At 46.3% G+C, this 16003-nt stretch overlaps 7 non-coding genes across 7 annotated transcripts; all 7 read left to right on the top strand.

Annotated features, from left to right (window-relative positions):
* The first annotated feature begins 1602 nt into the window (after nucleotides 1-1602).
* On the top strand, nucleotides 1603-1793 carry LOC130301636 (U2 spliceosomal RNA). The gene has a single exon (XR_008851998.1). It is a non-coding gene; the product is annotated as a U2 spliceosomal RNA (small nuclear RNA).
* A 2091-nt stretch (nucleotides 1794-3884) lies between these two features.
* On the top strand, nucleotides 3885-4075 carry LOC130301635 (U2 spliceosomal RNA). The gene has a single exon (XR_008851997.1). It is a non-coding gene; the product is annotated as a U2 spliceosomal RNA (small nuclear RNA).
* Nucleotides 4076-6166: 2091 nt separating this feature from the next.
* LOC130301634 (U2 spliceosomal RNA) lies at nucleotides 6167-6357 on the top strand. Its single transcript, XR_008851996.1, has one exon. It is a non-coding gene; the product is annotated as a U2 spliceosomal RNA (small nuclear RNA).
* Nucleotides 6358-8446: 2089 nt separating this feature from the next.
* LOC130301633 (U2 spliceosomal RNA) lies at nucleotides 8447-8637 on the top strand. The gene has a single exon (XR_008851995.1). It is a non-coding gene; the product is annotated as a U2 spliceosomal RNA (small nuclear RNA).
* Nucleotides 8638-10699: 2062 nt separating this feature from the next.
* Nucleotides 10700-10890, top strand: LOC130301632 (U2 spliceosomal RNA). Its single transcript, XR_008851994.1, has one exon. It is a non-coding gene; the product is annotated as a U2 spliceosomal RNA (small nuclear RNA).
* Nucleotides 10891-12963: 2073 nt separating this feature from the next.
* On the top strand, nucleotides 12964-13154 carry LOC130301630 (U2 spliceosomal RNA). Its single transcript, XR_008851993.1, has one exon. It is a non-coding gene; the product is annotated as a U2 spliceosomal RNA (small nuclear RNA).
* A 2081-nt stretch (nucleotides 13155-15235) lies between these two features.
* LOC130301629 (U2 spliceosomal RNA) lies at nucleotides 15236-15426 on the top strand. The gene has a single exon (XR_008851992.1). It is a non-coding gene; the product is annotated as a U2 spliceosomal RNA (small nuclear RNA).
* Nucleotides 15427-16003: the final 577 nt, after the last annotated feature.

Raw genomic sequence — 16003 nt, 5'->3', positions numbered from 1 at the left:
TCACACAGGTGTGTCATTGCTGTACATTGACCATGCATTGCTTCTGTGGTATTGCAAAGGCAAAGACAAATGCTTCCAGCCATCCATTGCACTAATGGATTGGTCATCAGCTGGCTGTCTATGTCCCGCATCAATATAGACCAAAGTACAGAGGGTTAGGCTATGCTATTGTGCACCTACCTGATGCATCAGAAGGTGCGAGGCCCTTGCTAAATTCTGTGCACAGACTTTGAGATCTATGCTTTAGACTGTATCTAAACCTGCTCCAACATGGACTGACATTCTGGCCTACTTTCAGCCGATGCGACTTGTCTGTCGCTGAACAGTCGCTTTTTATGTATTCAGCACCTATGTATAATGTTGTAAAAATGCTCTAGAAGCTAAAGTCGCAGAAATGTCACACATATTTGGCCTGCAACTTTCTGTGCGACAAATTCAGACAGGAAAAATCAGTATAAATCCTTAGAAAATTATCCCCCAGTGTCTCCATCTGCTGGCGGTATTGAATAAGCATTGCTGCACTGATGGGGTATGCATTAGACGAAAAAAAAGAAGAAAAAGAAGAATAATACGCCCAGAAAAGAGGCGAAAAGGAGAAAAACGTAAAAAAACGTGAAAAAAAAGTAAGAGGAAGAGAAGGGAAAAAAAGGTGGAAATGGGTTTAAAAGTGATTTCGGCGGAGAAATATATATATATATATATATATATATATATATATATATATATATATGCGCACACACACACATAGATATAAACGTATTCTCCGTTGAGATATTGCAGCCGCTGCTGTGTCCAGGCCCAGGAGCCTTAGCACTGTGCTGTGATGTCACTCAATACCACTGACATCACTAGGTGTAAACAACATCTCTCCTTTGCTGTGTATGTGACTATGGAGCTGTTTGGTGATGTCGTCTATTACGGCCTTCATAGAAGCAACAGGAGATTGTTGCATCCATCTTGAACCCTCAGAACTACAGTGCTATGATGTCACTCACTTCCACAGGCCTTGCAGAGTGTAAACAACAACAACCCAGCTTTGTTGTGTATGTAACCAAAGGGATTTGTGATGTCACCTAGAACCTTCACAGCAGCGACAGCTTTATGAGGAGCATCAGCACTGCTCTGCCTGAGCAGAACCATCACCGCCATAGGTTGTCAAATAACCCGGATTTAACCCACACAGGTAAGTCCAATGGGGTGCAGGCATGTCCTCTATGCTTACAGCTTCCCGTGGGTGTTGGTTTGATACCGTTTGGGGACAGCCAAGGAGGCATCTGCAGGCAACAAAGGTAGGTGTGTGCTTGTGTGTGTGTTTCCTATGCAGATCCTAAGCCCAGTGTCACATGCAAGTAGGAGGAGTAAGAAGGGTTCCTGGCAAATCCGGGTTATGGATTGCATTTAAAAAGGCCCCGTGGGAGTGCAATGGGCCCCTGTCTTGCTGCTTAGCAATAATGGTATGGGTTTAGGTTCTGCTGTGTGTACTGGTGGTTGACTGCCCCCCAGCCCAGAGTGTGCATGGAAAATTGTCTGGCAGCCTCCCTGACAGCAAGCAGTGATAGTGCCCATGAAGGGGACCTTGTTGGGCCCGCCCCTTTCACGGTTATCGCTTCTCGGCCTTTTGGCTAAGATCAAGTGTAGTATCTGTTCTTATCAGTTTAATATCTGATACGTCCCCTATCTGGGGACCATATATTAAATGGATTTTTGAGAACGGGGGCCGATTTCGAAGCTTGCTTCCGTCGCCCTATGCATTGACCCGATATGGCAGTATCTTCGGGTACAGTGCACCACCCCCTTACAGGGTTAAAAAGAAAGATTCCTACTTTCATTGCTACCTGCTTGCTGGCTAGCCAGCTAGCCAGCCCTGTGGGCCTTGCTGCTGCTGCAGCCAAAAAACAAAAGGTGGTGCTGCTGCTGCTTCTGCTGCTTCTGCTTCTGCTTGTGTCTGGCCCCTGTTGGAGCGTCCAGGCACAGGACTTCTGCTGCTGCTGACTAAATGGCCTCCTTAATTGGATCATTTGAGTAGCCAGCACACCTGTGCAGGTAGGGCATGACATGATAGGCAGCTGCCTTGATAGCGGGTGGGTGCTGAATGTTCCTAATTGACAAAATAAGATTAATGCTTATGAAGAAATATAAAATCTCATCCCTTCCCCAATATCGCGCCACACCCCTACCCCTTAATTCCCTGGTTGAACGTGATGGACATATGTCTTTTTTCGACCGTACTAACTATGTAACTATGTAACATAACATGGGGGGGGGGGGGGGGTCTCCTGGCTGTTCACACAGGTGTGTCATTGCTGTACATTGACCATGCATTGCTTCTGTGGTATTGCAAAGGCAAAGACAAATGCTTCCAGCCATCCATTGCACTAATGGATTGGTCATCAGCTGGCTGTCTATGTCCCGCATCAATATAGACCAAAGTACAGAGGGTTAGGCTATGCTATTGTGCACCTACCTGATGCATCAGAAGGTGCGAGGCCCTTGCTAAATTCTGTGCACAGACTTTGAGATCTATGCTTTAGACTGTATCTAAACCTGCTCCAACATGGACTGACATTCTGGCCTACTTTCAGCCGATGCGACTTGTCTGTCGCTGAACAGTCGCTTTTTATGTATTCAGCACCTATGTATAATGTTGTAAAAATGCTCTAGAAGCTAAAGTCGCAGAAATGTCACACATATTTGGCCTGCAACTTTCTGTGCGACAAATTCAGACAGGAAAAATCAGTATAAATCCTTAGAAAATTATCCCCCAGTGTCTCCATCTGCTGGCGGTATTGAATAAGCATTGCTGCACTGATGGGGTATGCATTAGACGAAAAAAAAGAAGAAAAAGAAGAATAATACGCCCAGAAAAGAGGCGAAAAGGAGAAAAACGTAAAAAAACGTGAAAAAAAAGTAAGAGGAAGAGAAGGGAAAAAAAGGTGGAAATGGGTTTAAAAGTGATTTCGGCGGAGAAATATATATATATATATATATATATATATATATATATATATATATGCGCACACACACACATAGATATAAACGTATTCTCCGTTGAGATATTGCAGCCGCTGCTGTGTCCAGGCCCAGGAGCCTTAGCACTGTGCTGTGATGTCACTCAATACCACTGACATCACTAGGTGTAAACAACATCTCTCCTTTGCTGTGTATGTGACTATGGAGCTGTTTGGTGATGTCGTCTATTACGGCCTTCATAGAAGCAACAGGAGATTGTTGCATCCATCTTGAACCCTCAGAACTACAGTGCTATGATGTCACTCACTTCCACAGGCCTTGCAGAGTGTAAACAACAACAACCCAGCTTTGTTGTGTATGTAACCAAAGGGATTTGTGATGTCACCTAGAACCTTCACAGCAGCGACAGCTTTATGAGGAGCATCAGCACTGCTCTGCCTGAGCAGAACCATCACCGCCATAGGTTGTCAAATAACCCGGATTTAACCCACACAGGTAAGTCCAATGGGGTGCAGGCATGTCCTCTATGCTTACAGCTTCCCGTGGGTGTTGGTTTGATACCGTTTGGGGACAGCCAAGGAGGCATCTGCAGGCAACAAAGGTAGGTGTGTGCTTGTGTGTGTGTTTCCTATGCAGATCCTAAGCCCAGTGTCACATGCAAGTAGGAGGAGTAAGAAGGGTTCCTGGCAAATCCGGGTTATGGATTGCATTTAAAAAGGCCCCGTGGGAGTGCAATGGGCCCCTGTCTTGCTGCTTAGCAATAATGGTATGGGTTTAGGTTCTGCTGTGTGTACTGGTGGTTGACTGCCCCCCAGCCCAGAGTGTGCATGGAAAATTGTCTGGCAGCCTCCCTGACAGCAAGCAGTGATAGTGCCCATGAAGGGGACCTTGTTGGGCCCGCCCCTTTCACGGTTATCGCTTCTCGGCCTTTTGGCTAAGATCAAGTGTAGTATCTGTTCTTATCAGTTTAATATCTGATACGTCCCCTATCTGGGGACCATATATTAAATGGATTTTTGAGAACGGGGGCCGATTTCGAAGCTTGCTTCCGTCGCCCTATGCATTGACCCGATATGGCAGTATCTTCGGGTACAGTGCACCACCCCCTTACAGGGTTAAAAAGAAAGATTCCTACTTTCATTGCTACCTGCTTGCTGGCTAGCCAGCTAGCCAGCCCTGTGGGCCTTGCTGCTGCTGCAGCCAAAAAACAAAAGGTGGTGCTGCTGCTGCTTCTGCTGCTTCTGCTTCTGCTTGTGTCTGGCCCCTGTTGGAGCGTCCAGGCACAGGACTTCTGCTGCTGCTGACTAAATGGCCTCCTTAATTGGATCATTTGAGTAGCCAGCACACCTGTGCAGGTAGGGCATGACATGATAGGCAGCTGCCTTGATAGCGGGTGGGTGCTGAATGTTCCTAATTGACAAAATAAGATTAATGCTTATGAAGAAATATAAAATCTCATCCCTTCCCCAATATCGCGCCACACCCCTACCCCTTAATTCCCTGGTTGAACGTGATGGACATATGTCTTTTTTCGACCGTACTAACTATGTAACTATGTAACATAACATGGGGGGGGGGGGGGGGTCTCCTGGCTGTTCACACAGGTGTGTCATTGCTGTACATTGACCATGCATTGCTTCTGTGGTATTGCAAAGGCAAAGACAAATGCTTCCAGCCATCCATTGCACTAATGGATTGGTCATCAGCTGGCTGTCTATGTCCCGCATCAATATAGACCAAAGTACAGAGGGTTAGGCTATGCTATTGTGCACCTACCTGATGCATCAGAAGGTGCGAGGCCCTTGCTAAATTCTGTGCACAGACTTTGAGATCTATGCTTTAGACTGTATCTAAACCTGCTCCAACATGGACTGACATTCTGGCCTACTTTCAGCCGATGCGACTTGTCTGTCGCTGAACAGTCGCTTTTTATGTATTCAGCACCTATGTATAATGTTGTAAAAATGCTCTAGAAGCTAAAGTCGCAGAAATGTCACACATATTTGGCCTGCAACTTTCTGTGCGACAAATTCAGACAGGAAAAATCAGTATAAATCCTTAGAAAATTATCCCCCAGTGTCTCCATCTGCTGGCGGTATTGAATAAGCATTGCTGCACTGATGGGGTATGCATTAGACGAAAAAAAAGAAGAAAAAGAAGAATAATACGCCCAGAAAAGAGGCGAAAAGGAGAAAAACGTAAAAAAACGTGAAAAAAAAGTAAGAGGAAGAGAAGGGAAAAAAAGGTGGAAATGGGTTTAAAAGTGATTTCGGCGGAGAAATATATATATATATATATATATATATATATATATATATATATATGCGCACACACACACATAGATATAAACGTATTCTCCGTTGAGATATTGCAGCCGCTGCTGTGTCCAGGCCCAGGAGCCTTAGCACTGTGCTGTGATGTCACTCAATACCACTGACATCACTAGGTGTAAACAACATCTCTCCTTTGCTGTGTATGTGACTATGGAGCTGTTTGGTGATGTCGTCTATTACGGCCTTCATAGAAGCAACAGGAGATTGTTGCATCCATCTTGAACCCTCAGAACTACAGTGCTATGATGTCACTCACTTCCACAGGCCTTGCAGAGTGTAAACAACAACAACCCAGCTTTGTTGTGTATGTAACCAAAGGGATTTGTGATGTCACCTAGAACCTTCACAGCAGCGACAGCTTTATGAGGAGCATCAGCACTGCTCTGCCTGAGCAGAACCATCACCGCCATAGGTTGTCAAATAACCCGGATTTAACCCACACAGGTAAGTCCAATGGGGTGCAGGCATGTCCTCTATGCTTACAGCTTCCCGTGGGTGTTGGTTTGATACCGTTTGGGGACAGCCAAGGAGGCATCTGCAGGCAACAAAGGTAGGTGTGTGCTTGTGTGTGTGTTTCCTATGCAGATCCTAAGCCCAGTGTCACATGCAAGTAGGAGGAGTAAGAAGGGTTCCTGGCAAATCCGGGTTATGGATTGCATTTAAAAAGGCCCCGTGGGAGTGCAATGGGCCCCTGTCTTGCTGCTTAGCAATAATGGTATGGGTTTAGGTTCTGCTGTGTGTACTGGTGGTTGACTGCCCCCCAGCCCAGAGTGTGCATGGAAAATTGTCTGGCAGCCTCCCTGACAGCAAGCAGTGATAGTGCCCATGAAGGGGACCTTGTTGGGCCCGCCCCTTTCACGGTTATCGCTTCTCGGCCTTTTGGCTAAGATCAAGTGTAGTATCTGTTCTTATCAGTTTAATATCTGATACGTCCCCTATCTGGGGACCATATATTAAATGGATTTTTGAGAACGGGGGCCGATTTCGAAGCTTGCTTCCGTCGCCCTATGCATTGACCCGATATGGCAGTATCTTCGGGTACAGTGCACCACCCCCTTACAGGGTTAAAAAGAAAGATTCCTACTTTCATTGCTACCTGCTTGCTGGCTAGCCAGCTAGCCAGCCCTGTGGGCCTTGCTGCTGCTGCAGCCAAAAAACAAAAGGTGGTGCTGCTGCTGCTTCTGCTGCTTCTGCTTCTGCTTGTGTCTGGCCCCTGTTGGAGCGTCCAGGCACAGGACTTCTGCTGCTGCTGACTAAATGGCCTCCTTAATTGGATCATTTGAGTAGCCAGCACACCTGTGCAGGTAGGGCATGACATGATAGGCAGCTGCCTTGATAGCGGGTGGGTGCTGAATGTTCCTAATTGACAAAATAAGATTAATGCTTATGAAGAAATATAAAATCTCATCCCTTCCCCAATATCGCGCCACACCCCTACCCCTTAATTCCCTGGTTGAACGTGATGGACATATGTCTTTTTTCGACCGTACTAACTATGTAACTATGTAACATAACATGGGGGGGGGGGGGGTCTCCTGGCTGTTCACACAGGTGTGTCATTGCTGTACATTGACCATGCATTGCTTCTGTGGTATTGCAAAGGCAAAGACAAATGCTTCCAGCCATCCATTGCACTAATGGATTGGTCATCAGCTGGCTGTCTATGTCCCGCATCAATATAGACCAAAGTACAGAGGGTTAGGCTATGCTATTGTGCACCTACCTGATGCATCAGAAGGTGCGAGGCCCTTGCTAAATTCTGTGCACAGACTTTGAGATCTATGCTTTAGACTGTATCTAAACCTGCTCCAACATGGACTGACATTCTGGCCTACTTTCAGCCGATGCGACTTGTCTGTCGCTGAACAGTCGCTTTTTATGTATTCAGCACCTATGTATAATGTTGTAAAAATGCTCTAGAAGCTAAAGTCGCAGAAATGTCACACATATTTGGCCTGCAACTTTCTGTGCGACAAATTCAGACAGGAAAAATCAGTATAAATCCTTAGAAAATTATCCCCCAGTGTCTCCATCTGCTGGCGGTATTGAATAAGCATTGCTGCACTGATGGGGTATGCATTAGACGAAAAAAAAGAAGAAAAAGAAGAATAATACGCCCAGAAAAGAGGCGAAAAGGAGAAAAACGTAAAAAAATGTGAAAAAAAAGTAAGAGGAAGAGAAGGGAAAAAAAGGTGGAAATGGGTTTAAAAGTGATTTCGGCGGAGAAATATATATATATATATATATATATATATATATATATATATATATGCGCACACACACACATAGATATAAACGTATTCTCCGTTGAGATATTGCAGCCGCTGCTGTGTCCAGGCCCAGGAGCCTTAGCACTGTGCTGTGATGTCACTCAATACCACTGACATCACTAGGTGTAAACAACATCTCTCCTTTGCTGTGTATGTGACTATGGAGCTGTTTGGTGATGTCGTCTATTACGGCCTTCATAGAAGCAACAGGAGATTGTTGCATCCATCTTGAACCCTCAGAACTACAGTGCTATGATGTCACTCACTTCCACAGGCCTTGCAGAGTGTAAACAACAACAACCCAGCTTTGTTGTGTATGTAACCAAAGGGATTTGTGATGTCACCTAGAACCTTCACAGCAGCGACAGCTTTATGAGGAGCATCAGCACTGCTCTGCCTGAGCAGAACCATCACCGCCATAGGTTGTCAAATAACCCGGATTTAACCCACACAGGTAAGTCCAATGGGGTGCAGGCATGTCCTCTATGCTTACAGCTTCCCGTGGGTGTTGGTTTGATACCGTTTGGGGACAGCCAAGGAGGCATCTGCAGGCAACAAAGGTAGGTGTGTGCTTGTGTGTGTGTTTCCTATGCAGATCCTAAGCCCAGTGTCACATGCAAGTAGGAGGAGTAAGAAGGGTTCCTGGCAAATCCGGGTTATGGATTGCATTTAAAAAGGCCCCGTGGGAGTGCAATGGGCCCCTGTCTTGCTGCTTAGCAATAATGGTATGGGTTTAGGTTCTGCTGTGTGTACTGGTGGTTGACTGCCCCCCAGCCCAGAGTGTGCATGGAAAATTGTCTGGCAGCCTCCCTGACAGCAAGCAGTGATAGTGCCCATGAAGGGGACCTTGTTGGGCCCGCCCCTTTCACGGTTATCGCTTCTCGGCCTTTTGGCTAAGATCAAGTGTAGTATCTGTTCTTATCAGTTTAATATCTGATACGTCCCCTATCTGGGGACCATATATTAAATGGATTTTTGAGAACGGGGGCCGATTTCGAAGCTTGCTTCCGTCGCCCTATGCATTGACCCGATATGGCAGTATCTTCGGGTACAGTGCACCACCCCCTTACAGGGTTAAAAAGAAAGATTCCTACTTTCATTGCTACCTGCTTGCTGGCTAGCCAGCTAGCCAGCCCTGTGGGCCTTGCTGCTGCTGCAGCCAAAAAACAAAAGGTGGTGCTGCTGCTGCTTCTGCTGCTTCTGCTTGTGTCTGGCCCCTGTTGGAGCGTCCAGGCACAGGACTTCTGCTGCTGCTGACTAAATGGCCTCCTTAATTGGATCATTTGAGTAGCCAGCACACCTGTGCAGGTAGGGCATGACATGATAGGCAGCTGCCTTGATAGCGGGTGGGTGCTGAATGTTCCTAATTGACAAAATATAAAATCTCATCCCTTCCCCAATATCGCGCCACACCCCTACCCCTTAATTCCCTGGTTGAACGTGATGGACATATGTCTTTTTTCGACCGTACTAACTATGTAACTATGTAACATAACATGGGGGGGGGGGGGGGGGGTCTCCTGGCTGTTCACACAGGTGTGTCATTGCTGTACATTGACCATGCATTGCTTCTGTGGTATTGCAAAGGCAAAGACAAATGCTTCCAGCCATCCATTGCACTAATGGATTGGTCATCAGCTGGCTGTCTATGTCCCGCATCAATATAGACCAAAGTACAGAGGGTTAGGCTATGCTATTGTGCACCTACCTGATGCATCAGAAGGTGCGAGGCCCTTGCTAAATTCTGTGCACAGACTTTGAGATCTATGCTTTAGACTGTATCTAAACCTGCTCCAACATGGACTGACATTCTGGCCTACTTTCAGCCGATGCGACTTGTCTGTCGCTGAACAGTCGCTTTTTATGTATTCAGCACCTATGTATAATGTTGTAATTGTAAAAATGCTCTAGAAGCTAAAGTCGCAGAAATGTCACACATATTTGGCCTGCAACTTTCTGTGCGACAAATTCAGACAGGAAAAATCTGTATAAATCCTTAGAAAATTATCCCCCAGTGTCTCCATCTGCTGGCGGTATTGAATAAGCATTGCTGCACTGATGGGGTATGCATTAGACGAAAAAAAAGAAGAAAAAGAAGAATAATACGCCCAGAAAAGAGGCGAAAAGGAGAAAAACGTAAAAAAACGTGAAAAAAAAGTAAGAGGAAGAGAAGGGAAAAAAAGGTGGAAATGGGTTTAAAAGTGATTTCGGCGGAGAAATATATATATATATATATATATATATATATATATATGCGCACACACACACATAGATATAAACGTATTCTCCGTTGAGATATTGCAGCCGCTGCTGTGTCCAGGCCCAGGAGCCTTAGCACTGTGCTGTGATGTCACTCAATACCACTGACATCACTAGGTGTAAACAACATCTCTCCTTTGCTGTGTATGTGACTATGGAGCTGTTTGGTGATGTCGTCTATTACGGCCTTCATAGAAGCAACAGGAGATTGTTGCATCCATCTTGAACCCTCAGAACTACAGTGCTATGATGTCACTCACTTCCACAGGCCTTGCAGAGTGTAAACAACAACAACCCAGCTTTGTTGTGTATGTAACCAAAGGGATTTGTGATGTCACCTAGAACCTTCACAGCAGCGACAGCTTTATGAGGAGCATCAGCACTGCTCTGCCTGAGCAGAACCATCACCGCCATAGGTTGTCAAATAACCCGGATTTAACCCACACAGGTAAGTCCAATGGGGTGCAGGCATGTCCTCTATGCTTACAGCTTCCCGTGGGTGTTGGTTTGATACCGTTTGGGGACAGCCAAGGAGGCATCTGCAGGCAACAAAGGTAGGTGTGTGCTTGTGTGTGTGTTTCCTATGCAGATCCTAAGCCCAGTGTCACATGCAAGTAGGAGGAGTAAGAAGGGTTCCTGGCAAATCCGGGTTATGGATTGCATTTAAAAAGGCCCCGTGGGAGTGCAATGGGCCCCTGTCTTGCTGCTTAGCAATAATGGTATGGGTTTAGGTTCTGCTGTGTGTACTGGTGGTTGACTGCCCCCCAGCCCAGAGTGTGCATGGAAAATTGTCTGGCAGCCTCCCTGACAGCAAGCAGTGATAGTGCCCATGAAGGGGACCTTGTTGGGCCCGCCCCTTTCACGGTTATCGCTTCTCGGCCTTTTGGCTAAGATCAAGTGTAGTATCTGTTCTTATCAGTTTAATATCTGATACGTCCCCTATCTGGGGACCATATATTAAATGGATTTTTGAGAACGGGGGCCGATTTCGAAGCTTGCTTCCGTCGCCCTATGCATTGACCCGATATGGCAGTATCTTCGGGTACAGTGCACCACCCCCTTACAGGGTTAAAAAGAAAGATTCCTACTTTCATTGCTACCTGCTTGCTGGCTAGCCAGCTAGCCAGCCCTGTGGGCCTTGCTGCTGCTGCAGCCAAAAAACAAAAGGTGGTGCTGCTGCTGCTTCTGCTGCTTCTGCTTCTGCTTGTGTCTGGCCCCTGTTGGAGCGTCCAGGCACAGGACTTCTGCTGCTGCTGACTAAATGGCCTCCTTAATTGGATCATTTGAGTAGCCAGCACACCTGTGCAGGTAGGGCATGACATGATAGGCAGCTGCCTTGATAGCGGGTGGGTGCTGAATGTTCCTAATTGACAAAATAAGATTAATGCTTATGAAGAAATATAAAATCTCATCCCTTCCCCAATATCGCGCCACACCCCTACCCCTTAATTCCCTGGTTGAACGTGATGGACATATGTCTTTTTTCGACCGTACTAACTATGTAACTATGTAACATAACATGGGGGGGGGGTCTCCTGGCTGTTCACACAGGTGTGTCATTGCTGTACATTGACCATGCATTGCTTCTGTGGTATTGCAAAGGCAAAGACAAATGCTTCCAGCCATCCATTGCACTAATGGATTGGTCATCAGCTGGCTGTCTATGTCCCGCATCAATATAGACCAAAGTACAGAGGGTTAGGCTATGCTATTGTGCACCTACCTGATGCATCAGAAGGTGCGAGGCCCTTGCTAAATTCTGTGCACAGACTTTGAGATCTATGCTTTAGACTGTATCTAAACCTGCTCCAACATGGACTGACATTCTGGCCTACTTTCAGCCGATGCGACTTGTCTGTCGCTGAACAGTCGCTTTTTATGTATTCAGCACCTATGTATAATGTTGTAAAAATGCTCTAGAAGCTAAAGTCGCAGAAATGTCACACATATTTGGCCTGCAACTTTCTGTGCGACAAATTCAGACAGGAAAAATCAGTATAAATCCTTAGAAAATTATCCCCCAGTGTCTCCATCTGCTGGCGGTATTGAATAAGCATTGCTGCACTGATGGGGTATGCATTAGACGAAAAAAAAGAAGAAAAAGAAGAATAATACGCCCAGAAAAGAGGCGAAAAGGAGAAAAACGTAAAAAAACGTGAAAAAAAAGTAAGAGGAAGAGAAGGGAAAAAAAGGTGGAAATGGGTTTAAAAGTGATTTCGGCGGAGAAATATATATATATATATATATATATATATATATGCGCACACACACACATAGATATAAACGTATTCTCCGTTGAGATATTGCAGCCGCTGCTGTGTCCAGGCCCAGGAGCCTTAGCACTGTGCTGTGATGTCACTCAATACCACTGACATCACTAGGTGTAAACAACATCTCTCCTTTGCTGTGTATGTGACTATGGAGCTGTTTGGTGATGTCGTCTATTACGGCCTTCATAGAAGCAACAGGAGATTGTTGCATCCATCTTGAACCCTCAGAACTACAGTGCTATGATGTCACTCACTTCCACAGGCCTTGCAGAGTGTAAACAACAACAACCCAGCTTTGTTGTGTATGTAACCAAAGGGATTTGTGATGTCACCTAGAACCTTCACAGCAGCGACAGCTTTATGAGGAGCATCAGCACTGCTCTGCCTGAGCAGAACCATCACCGCCATAGGTTGTCAAATAACCCGGATTTAACCCACACAGGTAAGTCCAATGGGGTGCAGGCATGTCCTCTATGCTTACAGCTTCCCGTGGGTGTTGGTTTGATACCGTTTGGGGACAGCCAAGGAGGCATCTGCAGGCAACAAAGGTAGGTGTGTGCTTGTGTGTGTGTTTCCTATGCAGATCCTAAGCCCAGTGTCACATGCAAGTAGGAGGAGTAAGAAGGGTTCCTGGCAAATCCGGGTTATGGATTGCATTTAAAAAGGCCCCGTGGGAGTGCAATGGGCCCCTGTCTTGCTGCTTAGCAATAATGGTATGGGTTTAGGTTCTGCTGTGTGTACTGGTGGTTGACTGCCCCCCAGCCCAGAGTGTGCATGGAAAATTGTCTGGCAGCCTCCCTGACAGCAAGCAGTGATAGTGCCCATGAAGGGGACCTTGTTGGGCCCGCCCCTTTCACGGTTATCGCTTCTCGGCCTTTTGGCTAAGATCAAGTGTAGTATCTGTTCTTATCAGTTTAATATCTGATACGTCCCCTATCTGGGGACCATATATTAAATGGATTTTTGAGAACGGGGGCCGATTTCGAAGCTTGCTTCCGTCGCCCTATGCATTGACCCGATATGGCAGTATCTTCGGGTACAGTGCACCACCCCCTTACAGGGTTAAAAAGAAAGATTCCTACTTTCATTGCTACCTGCTTGCTGGCTAGCCAGCTAGCCAGCCCTGTGGGCCTTGCTGCTGCTGCAGCCAAAAAACAAAAGGTGGTGCTGCTGCTGCTTCTGCTGCTTCTGCTTCTGCTTGTGTCTGGCCCCTGTTGGAGCGTCCAGGCACAGGACTTCTGCTGCTGCTGACTAAATGGCCTCCTTAATTGGATCATTTGAGTAGCCAGCACACCTGTGCAGGTAGGGCATGACATGATAGGCAGCTGCCTTGATAGCGGGTGGGTGCTGAATGTTCCTAATTGACAAAATAAGATTAATGCTTATGAAGAAATATAAAATCTCATCCCTTCCCCAATATCGCGCCACACCCCTACCCCTTAATTCCCTGGTTGAACGTGATGGACATATGTCTTTTTTCGACCGTACTAACTATGTAACTATGTAACATAACATGGGGGGGGGGGGGGTCTCCTGGCTGTTCACACAGGTGTGTCATTGCTGTACATTGACCATGCATTGCTTCTGTGGTATTGCAAAGGCAAAGACAAATGCTTCCAGCCATCCATTGCACTAATGGATTGGTCATCAGCTGGCTGTCTATGTCCCGCATCAATATAGACCAAAGTACAGAGGGTTAGGCTATGCTATTGTGCACCTACCTGATGCATCAGAAGGTGCGAGGCCCTTGCTAAATTCTGTGCACAGACTTTGAGATCTATGCTTTAGACTGTATCTAAACCTGCTCCAACATGGACTGACATTCTGGCCTACTTTCAGCCGATGCGACTTGTCTGTCGCTGAACAGTCGCTTTTTATGTATTCAGCACCTATGTATAATGTTGTAAAAATGCTCTAGAAGCTAAAGTCGCAGAAATGTCACACATATTTGGCCTGCAACTTTCTGTGCGACAAATTCAGACAGGAAAAATCAGTATAAATCCTTAGAAAATTATCCCCCAGTGTCTCCATCTGCTGGCGGTATTGAATAAGCATTGCTGCACTGATGGGGTATGCATTAGACGAAAAAAAAGAAGAAAAAGAAGAATAATACGCCCAGAAAAGAGGCGAAAAGGAGAAAAACGTAAAAAAACGTGAAAAAAAAGTAAGAGGAAGAGAAGGGAAAAAAAGGTGGAAATGGGTTTAAAAGTGATTTCGGCGGAGAAATATATATATATATATATATATATATATATATATATGCGCACACACACACATAGATATAAACGTATTCTCCGTTGAGATATTGCAGCCGCTGCTGTGTCCAGGCCCAGGAGCCTTAGCACTGTGCTGTGATGTCACTCAATACCACTGACATCACTAGGTGTAAACAACATCTCTCCTTTGCTGTGTATGTGACTATGGAGCTGTTTGGTGATGTCGTCTATTACGGCCTTCATAGAAGCAACAGGAGATTGTTGCATCCATCTTGAACCCTCAGAACTACAGTGCTATGATGTCACTCACTTCCACAGGCCTTGCAGAGTGTAAACAACAACAACCCAGCTTTGTTGTGTATGTAACCAAAGGGATTTGTGATGTCACCTAGAACCTTCACAGCAGCGACAGCTTTATGAGGAGCATCAGCACTGCTCTGCCTGAGCAGAACCATCACCGCCATAGGTTGTCAAATAACCCGGATTTAACCCACACAGGTAAGTCCAATGGGGTGCAGGCATGTCCTCTATGCTTACAGCTTCCCGTGGGTGTTGGTTTGATACCGTTTGGGGACAGCCAAGGAGGCATCTGCAGGCAACAAAGGTAGGTGTGTGCTTGTGTGTGTGTTTCCTATGCAGATCCTAAGCCCAGTGTCACATGCAAGTAGGAGGAGTAAGAAGGGTTCCTGGCAAATCCGGGTTATGGATTGCATTTAAAAAGGCCCCGTGGGAGTGCAATGGGCCCCTGTCTTGCTGCTTAGCAATAATGGTATGGGTTTAGGTTCTGCTGTGTGTACTGGTGGTTGACTGCCCCCCAGCCCAGAGTGTGCATGGAAAATTGTCTGGCAGCCTCCCTGACAGCAAGCAGTGATAGTGCCCATGAAGGGGACCTTGTTGGGCCCGCCCCTTTCACGGTTATCGCTTCTCGGCCTTTTGGCTAAGATCAAGTGTAGTATCTGTTCTTATCAGTTTAATATCTGATACGTCCCCTATCTGGGGACCATATATTAAATGGATTTTTGAGAACGGGGGCCGATTTCGAAGCTTGCTTCCGTCGCCCTATGCATTGACCCGATATGGCAGTATCTTCGGGTACAGTGCACCACCCCCTTACAGGGTTAAAAAGAAAGATTCCTACTTTCATTGCTACCTGCTTGCTGGCTAGCCAGCTAGCCAGCCCTGTGGGCCTTGCTGCTGCTGCAGCCAAAAAACAAAAGGTGGTGCTGCTGCTGCTTCTGCTGCTTCTGCTTGTGTCTGGCCCCTGTTGGAGCGTCCAGGCACAGGACTTCTGCTGCTGCTGACTAAATGGCCTCCTTAATTGGATCATTTGAGTAGCCAGCACACCTGTGCAGGTAGGGCATGACATGATAGGCAGCTGCCTTGATAGCGGGTGGGTGCTGAATGTTCCTAATTGACAAAATAAGATTAATGCTTATGAAGAAATATAAAATCTCATCCCTTCCCCAATATCGCGCCACACCCCTACCCCTTAATTCCCTGGTTGAACGTGATGGACATATGTCTTTTTTCGACCGTACTAACTATGTAACTATGTAACATAACATGGGGGGGGGGGGGGGGGGGGGTCTCCTGGCTGTTCACACAGGTGTGTCATTGCTGTACATTGACCATGCATTGCTTCTGTGGTATTGCAAAGGCAAAGACAAATGCTTCCAGCCATCCAT

The sequence above is a fragment of the Hyla sarda genome, unplaced genomic scaffold (assembly GCF_029499605.1).
Source record: "Hyla sarda isolate aHylSar1 unplaced genomic scaffold, aHylSar1.hap1 scaffold_1132, whole genome shotgun sequence".
Taxonomy (NCBI): Eukaryota; Metazoa; Chordata; class Amphibia; order Anura; family Hylidae; genus Hyla; species Hyla sarda.
The sequence above is the reverse complement of the archived record's forward strand: the minus strand, read 5'-3'. Positions and strand labels throughout refer to the sequence as shown.